Below are 22905 nucleotides of genomic sequence, written 5' to 3'. Positions count from 1 at the left end.
TATAGTTTTTTATGACACCTGTTTATTTAAAAAAATTATGTAATCTCGAGTATTTGATAGTTAATTGGGTAAATTTTGTTCATATTACAATAATGGGCATGATTTAATAAAATATGCAATCTTATGTTTTTATGTATTAATTTTGTGCATAATTTAATTAATTCATGCTACATATTAATTTTCCTCTATTTTAATATTGTAGTGGGACCATGAAGTTGATAATGCATAAAGCTCATTTTAATTTTGCATGAACATGAGACTATTTCTACCCTGGTTGGATGATAAGAGCATGAAATTTAGGTCATGAAAGTGTCACTTTGATCCATTTTAAGTTGGTTGAATTGAAGGACAAGTTTGACAATTAATTGGGTCACAAAACTATCCAAGTATGGAGGAAAGAAGCCCAATTCGGCAAGGGCATATGAGCAGCCCAAAATCAAATTTTGGAAGATTTATTTTGAGGTCCCTACACTTGTACAATAATTAAAAATTAGCATACCGTTTTTACCCTTGAAACTGTCCACCTTGCTTGATTCAAGCATGATTTCATGCATGAATCAAGCAACCAACAACCTCCCATCTCTATAATTTATGGCTAGCAATGGGAAAGATAAGCCTAAGGGGTTTCAAATATATTTTTAGCAAGCCTACTAACCATCCCTCAAGTATAAATACAACCCTTTACATCCCTCATTCTTCACTTCACATTTCTTTTCTCATTTCATTTTTTCACCCTTTCATGCAAAACCATCCCTATTTTTCATTAATGGCCACAATAATTGAAAGGTGTATGCTTAATTTATATTTGATCCAAAATAAATTGAAGGTTTGTAATAAATAGAACAAGCTCTATTACCTTGCATAGCTTTTAGGTTTATGTGATTAAATTGTTTCAAACTGACCCAGTCCTTGTTACTTCACAAGAATTCTAAAAAACCCTTAATTAAATATGATCATGGTAGTATGCATGTTTTTTTAAGTAAAAGATTTTGAAAGTACTTAAAATTGGTTTCAATTTCATGAGAGATCGAGTTGCCATGGAATATTTTCCGGAACATTGTGAACATGATGAAAATGAACCAAGTCAAGTCATGTGATTATTCTAGTCTATCCATGTTATCGTTGTTGAAATATTGCGAATTTGCTACTAAATCCATCTCATCCATTTTCACCATTCATTTCATTTGCATTTAGGTTAACTTGCATTAGGGATCACTTTGCATCTAGTCATTTATTTTTTCCAACATTCAAAATTATTGTGTTTTTCTTACCAAATTGTTAATATTAATTTTGCAAAATATTGATTAACATATACAGTTCATGTGGAGGCGATAACACTTATACTTATTACTTGATAACAACTATGTATAATTGCAATTTAAGTCCCTAAGCCATTTACTAATTAAAAATCTATAATGATTGGACTTTACAATTTAGTCCCTAGGCCTTATTTAATCACAATTTTGACTAAATTGGCTATCCAAATTCCAATTCATCAATACTTGAACTCTATAATTATTCTTAGTAAATATTTACAAGCTCAGTTTATAGAAATGGAATCCCAAAACCACATTTTTTGACACCACTAGAAACCAGGTCGTTACAAAACACCTTAAAACCATACTTAAACATCATCTAATCTGTCACACCCCAAATATTTGAATCGATAAATTAGAGTGTTTTGACCAAATGGGATTGGAATGGAACTTAGTGACCATGTTTATTACCCATGTTTTGGTCTAGTTATGAATTTAACCCTTTTTGCGAACCACTTCACGGTTCTTTTATCATCCCGCTGCTGCTTTGTAAGCTTTCTAGTTAGCGAGTTCATCAGTCTGTGAGCTAATTAATTAGCGAGCTCGTTAGTTCTGAGCTCATCAGTTGCCTTAACACATCGTGGTGTGTGTGACATGTTTCAAGGCACATGTTAAGCCTGGGAAGGGAAACGTGTCATCATGCACGACACCTAGTGTCCTTGACAATAGTGGATGATTAATGGAATAGGAAGGGGTAGGGGGAGTAAGGGGGAGAATTTCTTTCTCTTTCTTTGTTTTCCTTTTTGGTTGTTTTCGATTGGAAGATGAGGAGATATCTTCGATTGCATGTTAGAGGAACTATGGTTTTTGGCTGTTAAGTAAACAATGGGCAATTGATAAATAATAAAGGAAAAAAATAAAGTGATGGTCAATATGCAAATTTACAGTAAGTGAAAGGAAATGATAGTGAATGAAACTATATTGAATAAGATTTAATTAGAATTTTTAATGTTATTAATTTTTGAACTTATGTAATGTAACATTAATGTACATTATTTATACTTGTTTAGAGAAAAGGTAATATTGAATCTTATTGTATTTATAAAGCTTTCACAAGTTAACACGCTATTTTATAACATGTAGGTAAAAGATTTATTTGAAGTGTTACATCGAGGATTTTGGTTCCAACACATCTCAAGATTGCAAGTACGTATATATATTATGGTATTAGTTATGGCATGTACATAGATATTTTGAGGTCTATTTATAAGGACTTTTGAGAAAAAAATTATAGAAGATGAAAGAGAGTGATGATGTAATGAATTTCATTGGATATGTCTTGCACATATGATAAATAATATGATAATTATATGGTATTACATGGTCTATGAGTTTTGATTAATGTTTAAATTTATTATGGACAATTAAGACTTGCGAAATGTGTCTCGAGACATAAAAACTTCGAAGTTGAAAATCTACAATAACTAAGCCATGTCACGAGACCTAAAGAAATTTGTCTCGAGACAAAAGCCCCTGTGTCTTGAGATTTATACTCATATATCTCGAGACAGGATAACTTCGAAGCCAATTTTTATAATGTCAAAGTAGTGTCTCAATACATTAATGTATTAGTCTCAAGACATATAAACCTATAATTGATAATTTTAATTGGGCTAAAAGGGACCCGAAACAACTTTGATAGGAAATTAATTAAAAATTAATATTAGTCCAGTTATGTCCTTAAAAGTGTAATGTGACCTTGACAAATTTATGATTTCTAAGTATTTGATATTGTAAAAGAGAGTTTAGTGTTAAATGTAACATTTGTTGCTCGAGTTTTCTCGGGTAAAGGTTGTTACATTTGTTTTGGTATCAGAGTCTAGGTTATCTAACTCTAGAATCACGAATGTGGCTAGAAGTACATATCATATAGGGTAAATTGATTTAATGAGATATGACACCAAGGTTAAAAGTATTGATAGCTGTGAAGATATAAACCATTACTGATGAGAAAATGATTTAAAACTAACTAGTGATGACACACGTGAAGCATATATAAGTGATATATATATAGATAAATATTGAAACTTGATAGTGAACATTTGATAAAAAATTATTCTCTATTATAGATATTGGTAGAAATGACAGTAAATTTGATATTGTTTGATGTGATAATGACCTAAAACAGTGAGAAAAAATTATTAGGATGGTGAGAGAAGTAGAAGATTATAGAATAAAACCTGAAGAAGACATTTTTCAACACCTTATTACTATAAATCAAAATATGTAGAAAGTGATATGGAAGGGTCATGAATTGATTAGAAAGAACAATGTGCAATACTCGACCATTAGAGGGACATTAATAGAACATGAACAACAAATGATTTTGGACCAACTTTGGGAGACATCAACACCATGAACCAATTGGAATTTAGGTATACATTATGTGAATTACATATATTTTATGGAGTAAAGAAAATGGCAAGACTAAATGTTGGTTCACAAAAATTGTTTAGGAAATAAAATACTTTTGAAATGCCATGGATGCATAAATTACTTAATAGGAAACTAACAATAGAACTTATAGATTATATACCTGTTATAAAGATGGAAAAGGAAGAAGACCCTAAAAAGTTTCTAAATTGGACTGTAGAACATGAATTTGAAGAGAATGTAGGATTGAATGTAGATAATTTTTCTAAGGAAGACACAACATCTGAAATAGAAGAAAACAGAAAAACAAGTTCGAGTGAGCAAAAGTCAAGATAATGTAAAGTTAGAGACTAAAGGAGGTAAATTAGAATGAGTAAATAGAGTTGTACATATATGAAATGAAATTTAGGAATTTAGAGTCTAAGAATGAAAAGTTTTATATATTGTAATGTTAGTTTTTGTAAAAAGAATGAGATGATAGAAGTACCAGAAGCAGAATAGAATAATGTGATGATTTTATTATAAAATTGGGAGAATGAGTTTTGAAGAAAAGAGTATAGAAGGAAATAAAGATATTAGTTAAATTAATACTCAACATCAATAAGAAAATAAGATAAAAGAAAATTTATTGAATGAATAAATTGAGACTAGAATAAGTCTAGAAGATTAGCAATGTTGAAGATTATGAATCCTTAAGGGATAAAGGAAACAATTGAAGTGAAAGTTGGAAGCTAAAAACCATAAAGTGAAAGAGGAAATTGTGATAAGTACAGTTTCCTCAGGGAGTCTATTGGCAGTGGCCAAACCAGTGGATTCTAGAGAACAATGTTGGATTCTAGTGCCCTAAGTGTAGTATTTTCATCTAAGTCCACTTGTAATTTTTTCGAATAGATTGTTTAATAAAAATATTCATGCATTACATTAATACTTTGTATATTGTCCTTACACAGTTTTTGCATGCAAAAAAAATTGAATCTAATGTTGCTCACTGGTTGTCTAATGTTTAACTAGTATTAAGTGGTATTATGTAGTCAGATCGTAATACAAAAATACAACTTGTATTAGTAGACCAACCTAAACATGTCCTTAGTCTAATCAGAAATGAGCAAATTGATTGAATGACTAATATTTTTTCTATCGAGTCCAACTGGGGAGATGTCTTGTCTTAAGCATTGGTGCGGATGACTCCCAAAAGATAGAGACATAGATAAGACTAACTGGACTAATAGTACAATGGATAGGACCTAAGCAGAATAGATCCTAAATTTTTTTATGGAATTATTCACTTGTGATGTTCATAGTGTGACATACTTAAATCTAGGTGGATGGGGGACCATGTATCGTGACTCATACAATTTAATTTAAGTAAAAGCCTGAGTTCTAATAGATAAGGAACCGAAAACTGTTGCATTGAGTGTACGACTTCTACAGTACATAGCTTTATTCATGATACCGGAATCCATAGCATGAGACATGGATAAATGATATCCTCTTATTGGCATTATATGGTTGATGAAAAGTAAACATGGCCACAGGTCGTTCGTATTTGTGATGCATGACTTGATTTCAATTTAATAGTACTTGGGTTTTCATGAAGGAAGATGTAGTGGTTACCTTGAGACAAAATATGATCATATTAGGAGAAAAAATTTTATCCCAAAGAGATTAAGGATATCCTATGAGGAAGCCACACTTATGACAAGGTCACTGGACGAGCACTAAGTAGATGTGTAACACCCTAAGATTGGGCCTAGGAGTTTTAGGGGTATTTTAGGAATTTTAGCCTTAGAGAGTTTGAAATTTTGCAACATGGGTTATTGGTAATTTTTTTACTATAGTTTATACAAAATTAAATCAATTTATGAAAATGAGTTTTAAATACCTTTAATTTTGAAATTTGGATTGATTTATAAAAGATTCAAAATTGTGAGATTTTAAGAGGCAATTAGACCAGATTTTAAAATCCAACCTAAAAACCCCCATTTATTGTTTTATTTTCACGTTAGTCTTCTTCTTCTCTCATACTTATGCCGTCCATAGTTCCCCAAACTCTCTCAATCGATTTTGAATTTCAACTCCTTATTTGTTTTGATTTCTATCATCTCTTAAGTTATAAATCTCTATAGAAGTTAAGAAAAATACCCAAAAACACTATTGATTTCTCCATTGTCAAGCTTATGAGTTTTTCAGGTTTTTGATCAAACACTCGGTTTCTCATCTTCTAACGTAATTATTCAACTCCTAAATAGTTTTAAATTTTATTTAGTCTTTAAAACTAAGTTTGTAGCCATTAAATCAGATATTTTGAATAAAATTCGAAAATTGGGTCATTAGTGGTGGTTTTCGAGATTTTGAGTAAAAATGTGGTTTCAAAGTGTTTTCCAATTAGTTTTAACATGATTAAGAGGTTTCTAAACTTATTTTTAAGTTTCATTAAAGAATTCTCGAGTTTTAATACATTTTCAGAAAATAGCCATAAAACATTTCGAAAAAGTCAATACTATGAATTGAGTATTTTATTGTAGTTTAAAGGTTGGGAATTATTTGGAGGTGAATTATAAGATGAACAGAATTGGTTTTAGGTAAAAATATTGAGTATAGACCGAGATATTTGAGTTTTAAGTTGGCTATGTTGAAGGTTTTAGTTACATGAGAACTTAGTTTAGGCTTATGTTTTTGATTGCTTGTGGTGAGTCCTTAGATGATTTTTGAATGTATTGTTGTGTGAATTATTGTGTTGACGCTTCAGATTCGATAAGACCATATACAAGTTAGAAAAGGCCAGTTTGAGCTTTCGGTTTTTCGATGAAAGCATATTCGTGAGTGTTTGGAATAATTGCTTGTGGACATGATTCAATGCGTTATTTGGAAATTTAGTAGTAGCCTAGACCCCTACTCTAAATTTCGAGTGTAAGCTTTCTCATATCTATATTATCTTGTGAACTATAACACCCCTAACCTGTATCCATCGCCGGAATAGGGTTACGAAAAATTACTATAAAAACATAACTTAAAATCATCCATTTCAAGAACATTTCGTAAATCATATCATAGTCCAATCAAACACATGCATATTATCCCTTATTAGAGCCATAAAGGCTTTAGAAACACTATAAAAATAATTCAGGACTAAATCAAAAAAATATGAAACGTTAAAAAAGAACTTAGAAAAATTTAAATTACGAAGGTCACACGGCTGAGACACACGCCTGTGTCTTAGACAGTGTAACTTCTTGACTTACTACCTTTTGAAACTTACAGGGGACACACGATTGTGTTGCATGGTCGTGTGTCACACACGAATGAGACACACACCCATGTATTAGGCTGTGTGGACAAGAAATAGCCCAAATTTAAACCATTTCTTTCACCCAATTCAAGTACACACCTACAAGTCGTTTTCACACACAATCAAGGATTAAAACATACCTAAAACATGCATAATAAGACCAATTCGAATGACCAAATTTCATTCAACCAATATGCCATATAAGGCACCTCAAAAGCAAGCATTCAACTTAACCAAACATATGCATAATTTGTCACCTTGCTACCATTTTAAAACATACCATAATTGACTTATACCATGTCAATATAACTTACCATTTCAACCATTATTCTCATGCATCTCAAACACACATATACCTAAAATTATAGATATTTGATCATAACTCATCCATATATATTTAGCTTCATTCCTTACCAAGTTATACCATAATTGACCACATTGAACTACACCAACATATACCCAATTGGTCATTTTTCATACACACACAATTAACTAAATTTCATATTCAAGCATACCTTAATTAACCATATTGCAAACATGTCAAACTTCCCTCTTTGGTCATAAAATCACGCATCAACTTAACCATATTAACACCAACCATCAAGATACCATAAGTACATTATCCATAATGATACTTATACATAACAAAACAAACACTAGATTATTTATACACAAATCCACCTATACATGACATTATAACCTTGACCAAGACATCAGAATCTACCAATATAATCACTAGATAATGTGATAGATCTCCGACAAGCTTCCAACCCGATCGAGCTTCTGATAATCTGTAAAGTAAGAGAAAGACAACTACGTAAGCAATGAATGCTTAGTAAGCTCATAGAACATGAAACATAACTTATCACTTCAATACTATAATACATAAATTAAACATGATTCAACACTAATACTCTAAACTTAGTATAAACCTATTGAACACCATTGAACTCACAGTTGAGTATATTCAATAAGATCACATATATTTTTCATATATAACATACTAGGATTTATAAGTCGTAATACATAATCATCGATCTTTTTACATCCCAATTATAATCTTACTATTTCAATCCTTTTCATAATTTCATGACATAGTTCAGTTGAAGCACATACCTTACTTTTCCTTTTTCATGCCTGTTAAACCAAATAAAACACATTGGATAATTGAAACAATATTTATTGTACCCGTTATCTATATCACACACCAAAACAAAGCATGTTAGGCTCGAGGCCTGATCCAATTACACCAGCACAAAGCCTGCTAGGCACAAAACCCGAATATCATCGGCACAAAGCTTGCTGGCACAAAGCCCGAATATCACCAGCACGAAGCCTGCTAGGCACAGAGCCCGAATTAACGTTACGTTTCAATTTCTTAAAACATAGCTCAATGACATTTAAGATTTAACAAATAATGAAATAGTATGAAATATTCAATAAAATTAAGAATAATTGTATAACGAACTTGGCTAAATTGCAGAAATATCAAAGTATAGGGGCTTTTTGGTAATTTTCCATTTTCCTCGATTTTCCACTCGGTCTTGATCTAAATTAATAATTTCATTCAATTTATTAATTTAGACAATAAAATAATTCATTTTATGCAATTTATTCATTTTGACATTTTTGCAAAATTGCCCCTAACATTTTACTTTTATTCAATTTAGTCTCTGAGCCAAAAACATGCAAATTAACCATTTTTAATGCAAATCTATGCTAGCCAAATATTCATGGCATTCAATACAGACCACTTTTGTAATAATTTTACAACAAAACCTTGTATTTTTACTAATTCAATAATTTAGTCCCTAATCGAAAAATTCATCAAAAATCCCTTAACAAAATACTTTTAAATACCAACCAACATTTCAAATTCATAATTTAACATAAAAAATCACTAGATTCATCAATGGGAACATTCAAAATCTTTAATAGTTTCAAAAACGAAGGTACGGGCTAGCTGGACCTAGTTGTAATGATATCAAAAACATAAAAATTACAAGAAAACGAGTTGGTATTACCTACCATGCAAAGAAAACACCAAAAACTGAAGCCTCACCTCCTTGGCTATGGTTTTCGGCAATTGAAGAAGAAACATGAAAGAAATTTTTGCTTTTCATTCTTTAATTTTGTTTAATTTTGTTTACACTTTCATTAATTTATAAAATTGCCATCCAAAACACATTATTTTATCATTTCCTATTAAATTGCCGCCCCACTATACTAATTAGGGAATAATTTTTACTTATGTCCTTCCTCCTTTATTAATTAAGCTATTTCATCACTTAATTGCTATATTAAGCATATTTTGCACTTTTTACAACTTAGTCCTTTTTAATTAATTAACTATCGGAGCGTTAAAATTTTTCAACGAAACTGTAATACCACTTTAATGACACTTTGTAATTATTTATAAAAATATTTATGGCTCGATTTACAGAAACAAGGTCCCAATACCTCATTTTCTAAAACCACTTGACCTTGGGGTCAAACTACTTGAACTTAATAAATCGCTTATACAACATAAATTATCAAATAAAAACCTTTTTAAAATAATAATTAACTTATAAATATTAAATAATAATATTTACAAACTTACTCTTCGAATTTGGTGGCCCCGTAACCACTATTTTCGACTCCACTAAAAAACGAGCTCTGACATGAACAATGTGCTTATGTGTTTGTGAATATGTGAATTGTTTGCATGGTAGTTGTTCTAGGCATTCACTGAGCTTCTTAAGCTCAACCACTCCTTTCTTAACCATTGTAGATTAGTAGTGTGCCGGTGTGAACAGTGTGGTTCCGAGGGGTGATCCAAGCAAGTCCATTTATGTGATTTCATAGGTATTGTTGGTAATTGATTATGTTTTGGGAATAAGAAAATGTGATAGACTTTTTGCTGGTATTTGTCATGATATTTTGGATGTTTCCATTGCTTATTTATTCTTGGGATTTATAGATTTGAATTGTGAAGGTTGATTATCACTCGAACTTATTCTCGATATTTCAAACTATTATTATAGTCATTATAATGTTTATTTGATGATGATATATAACATGCTGATTTGATACATGTTGGAGTGACTTATATGCTCATGTATGTTGTATTTCTCTAGTTTGAAGCAAATGTATCGATATCAGTGATGTAAAATCGATACCTCTATGATTTGAAATGTTCAAGAAGTCAGAATCATCATTTGGTATCGATTCCCTATCAGGAGCATCGATACTTGAGGTAGAAATATCGATACTTTGGTAGAGGTGCCGAAAATTTTCAAGGCTTAGGTTTTTAACCGAGAAACAAAATATTGATTTGGTACCAATTTTGTAAACGGTATCGATATCGAACTAGGAAAATCTCGAAACCCTTGTCCTAGTATCGATACCTACGTGGTTGCCTTGGAAATTTTGCTATGTGGTCCTAATGCATGTTTAATCATTATTATAAGTTTATTTAAAGTATGTTTGGCATGTCATAAGTTCACTCATAAAGAGGATGATTTATTAATAATGTGACAATTTACTATGAGTATGATATGAGACAGTGGTGTGGCATCCTAATATTTGAGCTTGGTGACCAGACGGGGTATAGGGTGTTATAAGATTCTTTCTAATGGTATGTCATTAGGGAGAGCTTAGTCACGATACTATAGTTAAATGACTTCATGGCTAAATGAGTTTATAATTAATAAGGGAAAGGCTGTAACTTAATTATAAATCATTTGAGCCCTAATTACATATGTCTAATAGGTCCTTCCGCTAGCTCATTGAAACCAAAAATAAATTGCGTGTTTGAATCGAAATGAATAGAATGAATAGAAATGTAGAAATGGAATTGGAAATGAATGTGGGTTTCTCAAAATTAAAATGAGAAATGATTCATTTGCAAATGTAAATGGATTACTCAGAAATGATCAGGGGTATGATTTAATGTTTTTGAGTTGTTTTAAAGCTTAAAATAAAAATAAATGATTCGGTCATAGTGTACATGTTGAGTGGTGAAATATTAAACGTGTTTTCTCAAAATTTTCAAAAGGGTTAAATCATCATACTTTTACTATGGTAAAATTGGGATGAGAAAATTATTTAATATAAATATATTGAAGTTTATTTTGGGAAATGAAAAAACAGAATTGGATTGGATCAAATTACAAAGTACTGGGTCGAAAACTCTGAAAAGTACTCGTAATTGGACCCGATATGAGAGAGGCCCAAAATCCCCTTATGTAACATGAAGGGGGCGACAACCGTAGTAGGAATAGTAAGGTGTGTCATTCACCATACTTCTACTCTATGTAGGAAGTTGTTTTTCCATTTGAAATAAACCGTTACAACTCAAAAAGGGTTCTACATTCTCTTCCTATAAATAGATGGCATCAGTAGAGTTATTTACACAACTTTGAGAGATTTTTACTCTGCGGAAAAATAGAGAGAATTTTTTCTCAACTATTAAAAATATTTTTCTAGAATAATGAGTCTATAGGTTTCTAAAATAACGAGTCCCTAGAAAGAAAATATTTTTTTTCTAGTTGTGTTTTGATTCAATTGGTTTAAGCTTACACTCGAAGTAGTTTGTGGTACGAGAATAGTGGAGAAGATCGTTTGGTTGAAAGTTGAAAAAAATCAAGGACCCGCTTATCTGAAAACATAGATACAATTTTGATCTAAGCTTTATTGCTATAAATATCACAAACATGGTTAGCTTTCAATTTTTTTCTACTGTGCAAGAAAACCATTTTCTAACTGGATTTTTTCCAACATTTGTTATCAAAGCTCCAAGTTGTGTTATGTTTATAGTGGAAACCGACACCGAAACTCTCTCTTCATCTTGTTTGATTAATATTTGGTAAGATGTGATATTCTTCTAGTCATTTGCATGTTTAGGGGAATGTATATGAATGAATGTATATAATTATTTTGTTGTTATGGATGATAAAATAATTTTACCAAATTTGTGACTCCTAGAAATTTATTTGCAATTTAATTTGTTTTTCAGGCATGTATATTTTAGATAGTGGACTATCATCTCCACATAGAGTTTTATTTTATTATTTATTTACAATAACATATGTATGCTAAAAATGAACATAGGAATTTTGTAACCTAATTTTTCCCAATGAAACCCGAAAAACCAAGACAACGAAAACTCGACCCAGTGGACGGTGGTGGCATGGAAACGATGACGAAAAAATGGTTATGATGGAAACATGAACTTGCACCACAACAGAAGTCCGTTGTGGAAAATTTGAATACCCAAATTATGCTTTGGGGTAAATTTTTTAATTCTATGATTTTATTATTTTTCTATGATTAATTGTGGAAAATTTAGCTGGCTAGTGTAATTAAATTTTATGATTTAATTTTATGAGATAAGCATTATGATAATGATATAACTACGAATGTATCTTCATGCATATATAAGATAAGCATGTATATAGATTTGGGAAGAATGCCACATGTACTTGTCATGCATATATTGATCATTCATGATTGAAATTAGAAATTAAAAACCTTGCATGTTTTTAAAATATTAAGTGGTATAAGGTCTCTAAACAAGACCTACAGCCTCTATCAATTGTCTCTTGTGATGGTATGAAATGGACCTGCCCCAAGGTAGACGTTGTCATGTAGATCTCACTAGGGAGATTTCCTGAAAGTAAGAGAAATTTTTTTATGATCAAATGATAGTTAGACCAAACTCTGTAGTAGGTATTGTTATGTGATACATCAAGAATTTTTTTCTTTAAAGAGAACAGCTAGTCACATCATGCTACTCGGTGAGATTGTCCCAAGATGACTCATTTGTGGTGCATGATGCGATAGGTGTTGAGTTGATAATTATACACTCAAGATAATCTAGTTAAGTAACTCTTTAAGAAGTATGCTTAAGTTAGAATGGTGGTCAAATGTTACACGATTATTAGTATGTGTGAATGCCTAAGGAATTAGGTTCATGTACTAATTGGATGGAAATTCATATTCTTACTAGTTGATCATGATCACCCAAAAGTGGCTTGATTCAATGGGTGTAGTAATTATCGTTGCAACAGCTTACAAATCTTTTCAAGGTTTAATGTAAGAAGCATGCATCATTTTAATGCACATTGTAATGTTGCAAAACGATTTCAAACATTTGCTTAATACAAAGATATTAATATATGAATGTTTTATTTTCAATTTGAAAATGACACCAACTCCCTTATTGAACATACTCACTAAAAACAAATTGAATGGAAATAACTATAAGGAATGGAAAATAAACCTAATAATTTTCCTAAGCTGTGAGAAAATTAAAACAGTTCTTGAAAATAAGTGTCTACTGGCCACTCAAGTTGAGGCTAGAAAGTGATGGGAGGAGTCTGATGAGATAGCTCGTTGATATATGTTGACAAGTGTGACAAACACATTATATAAGCAACTAGAGAGCTGTAAGACCACCAAAGTGATTCTAAATAAGCTAGAAGACATGTTTGGAGGCTAGGCTACCCTTGCTTGATAGCCTACTATAACTATCTTCATGAATGCCCAGCAAAAGCCTAACACTTCAGTCAAAAACCATATGATTACTCTTATGAGTTACTTTGAAAAATGAGGCCAATTTGGACCAGAATGGTCAAATTGAGATGGTGTTCAAGATCTTGTTGAAAGATTTTGTTGGCTTTCAAGCCGCATATAACCCTGGCAACAAAAACCTGACACTTACACAACTCGTGAAGGATTTGAAATCCTATGAGTTGATGTTAAATAGCGATCAACCAGTCCAAAGAGTAGATGCAAATAGAGTTGTCGCTTCTTCCCAAAAGGGAAGGGAAAACATGCTAAGAAAGGCAAAGCTGAGGTCTCCAGGCCACCAAAAATGGAAAAGAACCAGAAAACCTAAACACTTATCTAAGTCTAAATGCTTTTTTACAATAAGAAAGGGAACTTTAAGGTAAACTGTAAAGAGTGGAAGGACTACCTAGCTACCAAAGACAAATGTATGAAAATCTTATAGAAGCTTGTTTAATAGAGGATTTGATAGACCACTGGGTCATTGATTCGGGAGTCACTAATCATGTTTGTGTTTCTCAACAGGGGTTCAACGAGACGAAAGATTTTAGAGGTAAGAATCTATCATTGGGGACCTAAAACATGACAACTGTGGTAGCTGAAGTAGTGAGAGATGTACATCTTTACTTTGATAACTTTAGGAAGATTATTTTGAAAGACATTTTTTATGTACCAAGTTTCAAAAGAAACTTAATTTTTGTTGCATGTTTATATAAAAACGGCTTGACTGACACTTTTAATAATGAAATTAAAATATTTAGAAATCACAATCTTATATATAATGGATGTATGTCAAGTAGTTTCTATGAAACAAAAGATGTGCACACTGCTTGAGACTAAAATAACAAATAAAAGACTTAAAACTTCTCACTGTAATGAGGCGTACCTTTGCCATTTGAGACTTGGTCATATTAACCGAGAAAGAATCACTAGCCTTCTAAAAGATGACATCTTAAGTTCACTTAAAGAAGTTGATCCCCGACAATGTGAATCTCGCTTGAAAGGTAAGATGACTAAGGGATCTTTTAATGCAAAAGGAACGATGGCCTGAAAACCTTTAGAACTTGTGAACATTGATGTGTGTGGCCCCATGAGCATTAGTGCTAAAGGTAGTTACGAGTATTATGTAACCTTTATTGATGAATATTCCAGACATGGATATGTATACCTAATGTACCCAAGAGTGAAACATTTGACAACTAGGTTTACCCATAAAGGCACACCAGTCTAATCGAGGTGGGGAATATTTATCTCATGAGTGCTTAGGGTACCTCAAAGAGAATAAGATTCTATCCCAGTAAACCATGTCGAGCACTCCACAACAAAATGGCATTATAAAGTGAAGAAATCGAACGTTGTTAGACATGTTACGTTTGATGTTAAGTTATTCAAAGTTGTTAATCTCTTTCTAGGGATATATGGTACAAATCACTTGATATGTTCTGAATGATCTGCCAACTAAGGTAACATCAAAAACCCCAGATGAATTGTGGCATAGTAAGAACCCAAGTCTTAATCATTTACAATTTTTGGGATGTCCGCCTTATGTATTGGATAAAGATGCGAGGATATCCAAAGGGAACAAAAGGTAGTTTTTATTTTATAACCTTGAAGAAAGTTAAATGAATGACTTTAAACCTCAGAGTAAAGAAGTAGTCGAGACACTTTTGGGGAAATACACAAAAACCTGTACAAATAATTCCTGAACCAACTCTTAATAGTAGACTTCCAAGTGATCAACAACATAGGGTGTTTCACCATAGTGTGAGGGTCTCTTGTAGGCCTGAGTTCTTCCAACTTGGAGAAAGTGTTTTTAACACTAAGACTGTCTAACATGAAGATGATAATCCACTCACATATGAAAAATCGATTCAGAGTGCTAATTTCAAGCTCTATGAAATAGGTATGAAAGCTAAGATGGGCTCAATGTATTCCAACTCAGTGTGGGAACTTGTAGACTTACCGAAAGGGATAAAACCCATACGGTGTAAATGGATCTATAAGAAGAAAAGAAATGCGGATGGAAAAGTGGAAACTTATAAGGTCAAACTTGCAGTAAAAGGTTATACTATAGAAGAAGGCATCAATTACAAAGAAACCTTTTCTCAGGTTGCCAGCTCAATTTAATTTGCATATTACTATCCATTGTGACAGCTCTTGATTACGAGATCTGGAAAATGGATGTCAAGATAGCATTTTTATTAGTTGTATTGAAGAAAGCATCTACATTATGCAACCCACCAAATATATAACTAAAGGAAACAACCATAAAGTTTAGAAACTACTTAGATCCATATATGGACTTAAGCACTGATCCTGCTCATGGAATCAAAGATTTGATCAAGTGATCAGGACTTTTAGATTTGAGTAAAACGTTAATAAACCTTGTGTGAATAAACGTTTAGGGGATGGAAAGTTGGTTTTTCTTATTCTATATGTCAATGACATTCTACTCATTGGAAATGATGTAGGGACATTGTCTTTGGTTAAATTTTATGGCTAACCATCAGTCTAGCATGAAGGACTTGTGTAACACCTCAAACTCAGCCAACTTGGTTTGACCCAAATCCGACGTGTCACACTAACCACCATAGTGACTCTCCATTAACTTACAACCTAACCTTCAACACACCATATATTTACAGCATGAAAATGTGCTAAGTTATCACAATGTAGCGATAATGTCATAATAACATGCACGAAATATAAGACATGCAAGCACATAAAATCTGCATAAAGAGGGAAGGTTCGTACGTCAACAAACATTAAAGACTTCAGGATTCACATGAAGTAACAAACATAGATTTTCAGGGTTCGCATATTTGAAAAAAAATACACAAGTACGTAGAACTTAATGTTAGGCATGCTCAACAACATAGGTTAGCATTATGGGTTCGCATGTAATATAGGCTTCACAACAAGAAAGGTCATACATTCAAGGGTTCGCATACTTTAACTGGGTTTGCTAACAAGTAAGGTTTTTAATAATAAGGGTTCAAATGTAAAATCGGGGTCGCTAACACATAGCGGTCACATGCATGGATATCTCGCATCAAATTTGGCTCACATAAAGGGTTAAGTCATACGTAGTTTGACTTCAAAGAACATAATAGGGCATGCAAAAAAGGAAGGATAATGAAACTTAGATCTTTATTCATACTGAAGGAATTCGACAAAATCAAACAAACAAGTATTTAACTCCATGGTTCATGAAATCAAAAATAAAAATAAACTTAAGGAAAAATTAAGTCTAGTAAAAATAACGAAGTCATTTAACATAGTATAACTAATCCCAAGCAAATAACAACATCACCTTTTTCCCAGGGTTCGCTGGTACCCATCTTGATTAGCCTTGTTTGGATAATTCAACCACCACTGCCTTTCGCGAACTACTTACTTGTGAAGTAAGAGAGGAGTGAGTAAGCTCATTGAGAACTCAATGAATATAGAAGAAACATCAAAGTATGCTTAAAATACAGAGTTAAAACAAAACTTAGCATGAAAATCATTTCACGAGTTGGGCTCACCGTAAAGGTGGAAGACCTAGTTTGCAGTTACCTACATGTTAGAAAAACATGAGTTTGAAAATAGTTTCAAATTAACTATTTGGAAATCATACTTAAAAATTTAGAAAAAAATATGCTTAGAAAAACATATTCATGTACTTGACATGTCTTGAGTTTGTTCTTATTCTTAAACTGGTCATAAAACATGCTCTTATGCTTGTCATATCTATATAGTTGGATAGACGGATCTCCTTATAATGCCTCACTTGTGAATCAAAGAGTCATTAACGTGTCCCATAAGTGTACCATAAAGATAAACACTCTCATGTACACCAACATGTCCCTTTGAATGGAGCATAGCTCGACATTCCCTTATCTCTCCATATATCCAAGGCCTCAACACCTAAATCATAGAACTTATAGGTGAGTAATTACAATCCTATGTCATGCCAATATCTCCAACATAGGACTCATATAAGGAGCTTGCATAAAAAGCTCGCAAAAAACACAGTTTGTGAAACCAAGTTTTAAAACATATCTTTAAAATATTTAAAACATAAGCTCGCGTAGAAGCACGCATAAAACATATCTTTAAAAAAATATTTACATATTTTTAAAATAGATTTTATATAAAATCTTACTTTTGGAACTTAGGTTTTTTTTAAAAAAAACCCTAAGCTCCTTAAAACATAATGATTCGTACACAAATGACAATCCTTGAACACTCATCGATTAGCTGAGAATTTAAACAAGTTTCTCTTTTCCTTTTTGCTTATTCACAGATAGTCTGGCTAGTTCGCAACATACACAAAAATACAAAAATTACGTAACAAAAAAAACACACTAAATTCAAACATACAAGCGAACCTTGTAACAACCCGATTTTAGATCTAGTCAAAATAGTAGTTTCGGGACCACAAATTCGACGAGAAAAAAATTATTTTTCATTATATTTTTATGGTCTACAATTTCACATAATGATTTCATAAAAATTTCGTTCAAAAATTTCGACGTTTGGGCACTCAATTTAGCCAAAAGGACTAAATTGTAAAAAGTGCAAAAGTTGAGTTCTAGAAGCTAGAGGAGTTAAATTGCTATGAAATTTTAAATTGGAGGTCCTCAAATGGTAATTAGACCATTGGTTAACTTGTTGGACAAAAATGGATAAGAGATAAGTGAAATAGGATTTTTTTTAAGTTGGGGGCATTTTGGTCATTTAGTAATTAAAAGAATTAAAAAGGCTAAAATAGCCAAAAATTTGTCCATCTTCAAGCTAAGGCCAAATTTAGCAAAGGGAGAAGCCATAGTTAGGGTTTTCAAGCTTTTAAGCTCCATGGTAAGTGTTTCTAAGCCCCATTTTTAATGTTCTTTACGTTTTTGGAGTCCTGGTAACTTGTTTTAGCTATTTCTAGATAATTTAACCTAGGGTTTATATTTGGAAATACCCATAGGTGAAATTGTTTATTTTGATGTTTTATGGTAGAATATAAAGCTAGAAATTATTTTAAACAACTTTTGCTAAGCGATTTTAAGTGGAAATGAGTAAAACGACATAATCGGTAAAAATACCTATTGTTCATAAGTGTTAGAGTGGGAATTTGATGTTGCCATAGAAGGGAAAAATGTCTAGTATGTCATAAAACATAAGAATAAGAGATTAAGTTTAATTTCTGAGCTTTTGGGTAAAAGTGTAAATATGCAAAATTTTAAGGGAAAAATTGTAATTTTGCCAAAGTTTGAGTTAAGGACTATTTTGATGAATGTGCATGTTAAATAAGTTAAGTGTGTTATTATAGTTTAAGAAAGAAGTGGAATCGACCTTGATCGGAGAAAAGAAAAGATTGAAGACTAAATTGCTAAATTTCTATATTGTTGCACCAAAGTAAGTTTGTATGTGAATTAATGCATTGTTTTAATGTTATTCAATATATTTTTGAGATTTGAGTGAATATAGATTAAATATTTGATGTAGATTATAAAAAAATTGTGCTTAAGTTTGAAAAAGGTAATAAAATGTTAAAAAAAGAAGGTTTCCGATTGAACACTCGGAATAGACCGAAATACATTGGATAAAAAGGGGTCGCTAAGTGCAGATTCCCTGAGGGGTTGCTAAGTGCTGATTCCCCAAATTATTGATTCTAAAGGTGGTTGCTAAGTGCTGATTCCACTGTATATTTGATTTGCTATGTGCTGATTCCCCATATCACTGAATATAAATGTGGTTGCTAAGTGTTGATTCCACCGTATCTTTGATTGTGAAAGGGGTTGCTATGTGCTGATTCCCCGTATCACTGAATTTAATGTGGTTGCTAAGTGCTGAATCCACCGAGTAACGGATAATATTCCGAGTGTTCAATAGGGAAATTGGAAAAGTGAATGTACATATGAAATGGATAAGATTGTGTGAGGAGTATTGGGTTTGATACTTAACCGACCCATGTGTAAGATGGTATGAAATATCAAAACTATAAAATAGTAAATTTAGAAATAAAACAGTTTTGAACAACAGAAGTTGTGTAACTTTGAAAAATCACCATAAATGGTGGAAATTGAATTAGAGGCTGAATAATATATGAAATTGAAGTTGAATGAGTCTATTTTTACATGAAAGAAACAGAGCAAGCAAAAGATTATATATTTTGAAATATTTGAATTTTAGTGAGACAGGGTTGAATTGATTTAGAAATCCCCTATTCCAACTTTGGAAAATCACCAAAAATTGTACAAAAATAATTATGGTTTGTATTATACATGCTTGAACTTCTAAATTAGTCTATTTTCAAGAGGGACAAACAAGAACATCGTTTAAATTTTGTACAAAGAGTTAAGTAAATTTTAGTGAAGAGGGATCAGAGTTGTCGAGCAATGAAACAGGGGAAAGTTTAAAGAATAAATTGTACTAATTAGCTAAACCAAAAATTCTGAAACTTTTATGGTAAGAAGATATGTGAGTCTAGTTTTGGGAAAAATTAACGGCACTTAATTTGGAGCTCTGTAGCTTCAGATAAAAATAATTTAGTGACTATAACTTGACTAGACAGCTTTAAATTTAAATATAAGTGGATAGTGAAATTATGTATAATGCTATTTAAGGATGTTATATACATAAATGATGTGGGATGGAGAGGAGGAGGAGGACAATAAAATCTATGAATGAATTGTGTATAAATGGTCATATGACCGATTATAATCGGTAAATGTTAAATTGAATGGTAAATACGTATTGGTACTGAAGGAGCTATTGCGGTATTGAAAAACAAATGATCAAATGTTTAAGAAATTTAGTCATGATATATATATGTGATAATAATGATGTATGGATGATTATATTATTGAGTTGCATTGATTAATTCGGTTTAGGTGATGGAAATGTCAAGAACATTTGTCTTTGATATGTGATGATCATGTAATGCCATGAAAATTTGTTTAATTGTGTGGTTTAAAATGTATCTATATTTTGTTATATAACTTATTTTGTAATCTATTTGACAAATGATAAAAAATAATTCGGTTACTATGTGAGGTAAATTATGATTTGTAAAGCATATCTATATTCGGCAATAATGGATAAAATACATTTATGTCAAGGGTGAATGGTTAAACACTTGGGTTAGTATAAAGTGTATATTTAGTAAGGTTTGTTGGAAAAGAAATAACAGGTTTTGGTTTATATCGAATAGAGAAAATTTGTACTATCTTTGTGGCTAATTTAGTTAGCTGTATGGGAGATGAATGGTTAATGTATGTATGTGACAATTAGCTTACCAGATAGTGAACTATTGATAAACTACAATAGTTAAAAAGGAAAATTTGACGATATGAGAATATGTAATGATACGGATCAATTCAGGTACTCAGGACGAATTCAACAAGTATGTGAAAATTTATAAATTCATACAACGAGAAAGTGAAAGATTGTGAGTATATTTAGCCAAGTAAACCCTAATTAACGACCCAAGAATAACAATTGGAAAGTTTTAATTTGGATAAAATTTTATAACTCGGATTAATATGTTCATAAGTGTAATTATTCTGGTAATGCCCTGTACCCTATTCCAGCGTTGATACGGGTAAGAGATGTTAAAATGTGACATCACCAGATTCGGCCTTAATGTTTAGGCCGGGTTTGGGGTGTTACAAACCTAGTTACTTGAACAATTAACCCTAGCAGAATATACGCTTACCTTGGTTTCTAAAAACAATGGTTCAGAACAAAGACTTGTCAAAAAGAATAATCGATGAGAGAACTCTCTATGAGAAGGACTTAATGTAATACCCTGAAAATTACTACAGTAAGAAAGTAAGATAATACTCCTGATATAGTAAAATAAAGAAATAAAGTGATAAAAAGGGTAATTTTGAGTTATGTCAACATTAAGAAGTAAATTATGACATATTAATTCAATAAAGGATTAAATTGCAAAAGTGAGAAAATTTTTGTTGCCCAAGGGTAAATACTCAAAATCTGAGGTGTTAAAGTGCAAATAAGAAAAAATTGAAGGACCAATAGTGTAAATATTTTAAGGTTGGAATAATCTAGTAACTAAGGAAAATGGATGAATTAGGACCAAATTGAATAGGTGAAGAATTATGAGGGACTAAATCGTAATTTTACCAAATTAAGTAATGATCAAGGATGGAATTTTAAAAGATCATGAAGGGAAAAATGGTCATTTAGAAGAGAGAGAAATCTAGAAGATAATGATGATGTTGGAGATATTTTAGATTAAATAAATAAATAAATATTAGTTTATTAATATTTTAATTTGATTTTTAAATGATATTTTATTATTTTATTATTTAGTATATATAAGTGGAAAGAAAGATGACAAGGAACCAACCGACCATCATTTCCATGCAATTCACGTTAGAAGAGAAGAGAAGAAAGAAAGTTTTGCTTTTTTTACAATTTGGTCCTTCCACCAAAAAAATTCACCATTTTCAATTAGAAATCAAAAGAATTTCCATAGCCATCAAGAGAGAAAGATAACAAGGAGACTATGGCGAGCTAGAATATCAAGTTGGATTCAAGAAATTGAAGCTGGAGGAGAGAGAAAATCAAGTTAAAGGTTGAAATCAATAGGACAATGTAAGAACATTGAGATTTCAATATATTTTTAAGTTTGATATTATTGAAATAGCATGGAAAATATGTTATAGTAGAGTTTTCTTATATAAATTCTTATGTTATTGATATGTTATTGAAGAGAAATAAGTGAAAGTGATGGGAAATATTATAGAGAAAGGGAATAAGGAAGTTATAAACTTAGGAATTAACATTTTGCACTAAAACAGTTTTGGACAGCAGCAGTAGGTTAAGTTTTAAAAATCACCATAAATTGTGGAAATTAAATTAGAGAATGAAAAAATATGGAATTAAATATTACTAAGTCTAGTTTTTCATAGAAGAAACAGTGTAAGTAATGGAATTGTAAATCATGAGATATAATAGATTTTGTGAGACAAGGTTAGAATGATTTCGGGTTCCTCTATTCTGACTTTGGAAAATCATAAAATATTGTACACAAATAATTATGGTTTATAATTTATATTTTTAAAATCTTTAAAGAGTCTATTTTCAATAGAAACAAACGGGAATATCATCAAAATTTTGTACAAGGAGATAATTAAGTTTTAGTGAAGAAGGGTAGGAACTGTCAGACAGCAGAACAGAGGTAAATTTAAGGAATAAACTGTACTTATTGGCTAAACCAAAAATTCTGAAAATTTTATAGTAAGAAGATATGTGAGTCTAGTTTCAGAGAAAATTAGAGGATCCTAATTTGGTGTTCTTTAGATAAAGATAAAAATAATTTAGTGGCTATGAATCAAATGGACAGTTTTGAATAAATTTACAAGTAAATAGTAA

The sequence above is a fragment of the Gossypium hirsutum genome, chromosome D03 (genome assembly GCF_007990345.1).
Source record: "Gossypium hirsutum isolate 1008001.06 chromosome D03, Gossypium_hirsutum_v2.1, whole genome shotgun sequence".
NCBI lineage: Eukaryota > Viridiplantae > Streptophyta > Magnoliopsida > Malvales > Malvaceae > Gossypium > Gossypium hirsutum.
The sequence above is the reverse complement of the archived record's forward strand: the minus strand, read 5'-3'. Positions refer to the sequence as shown.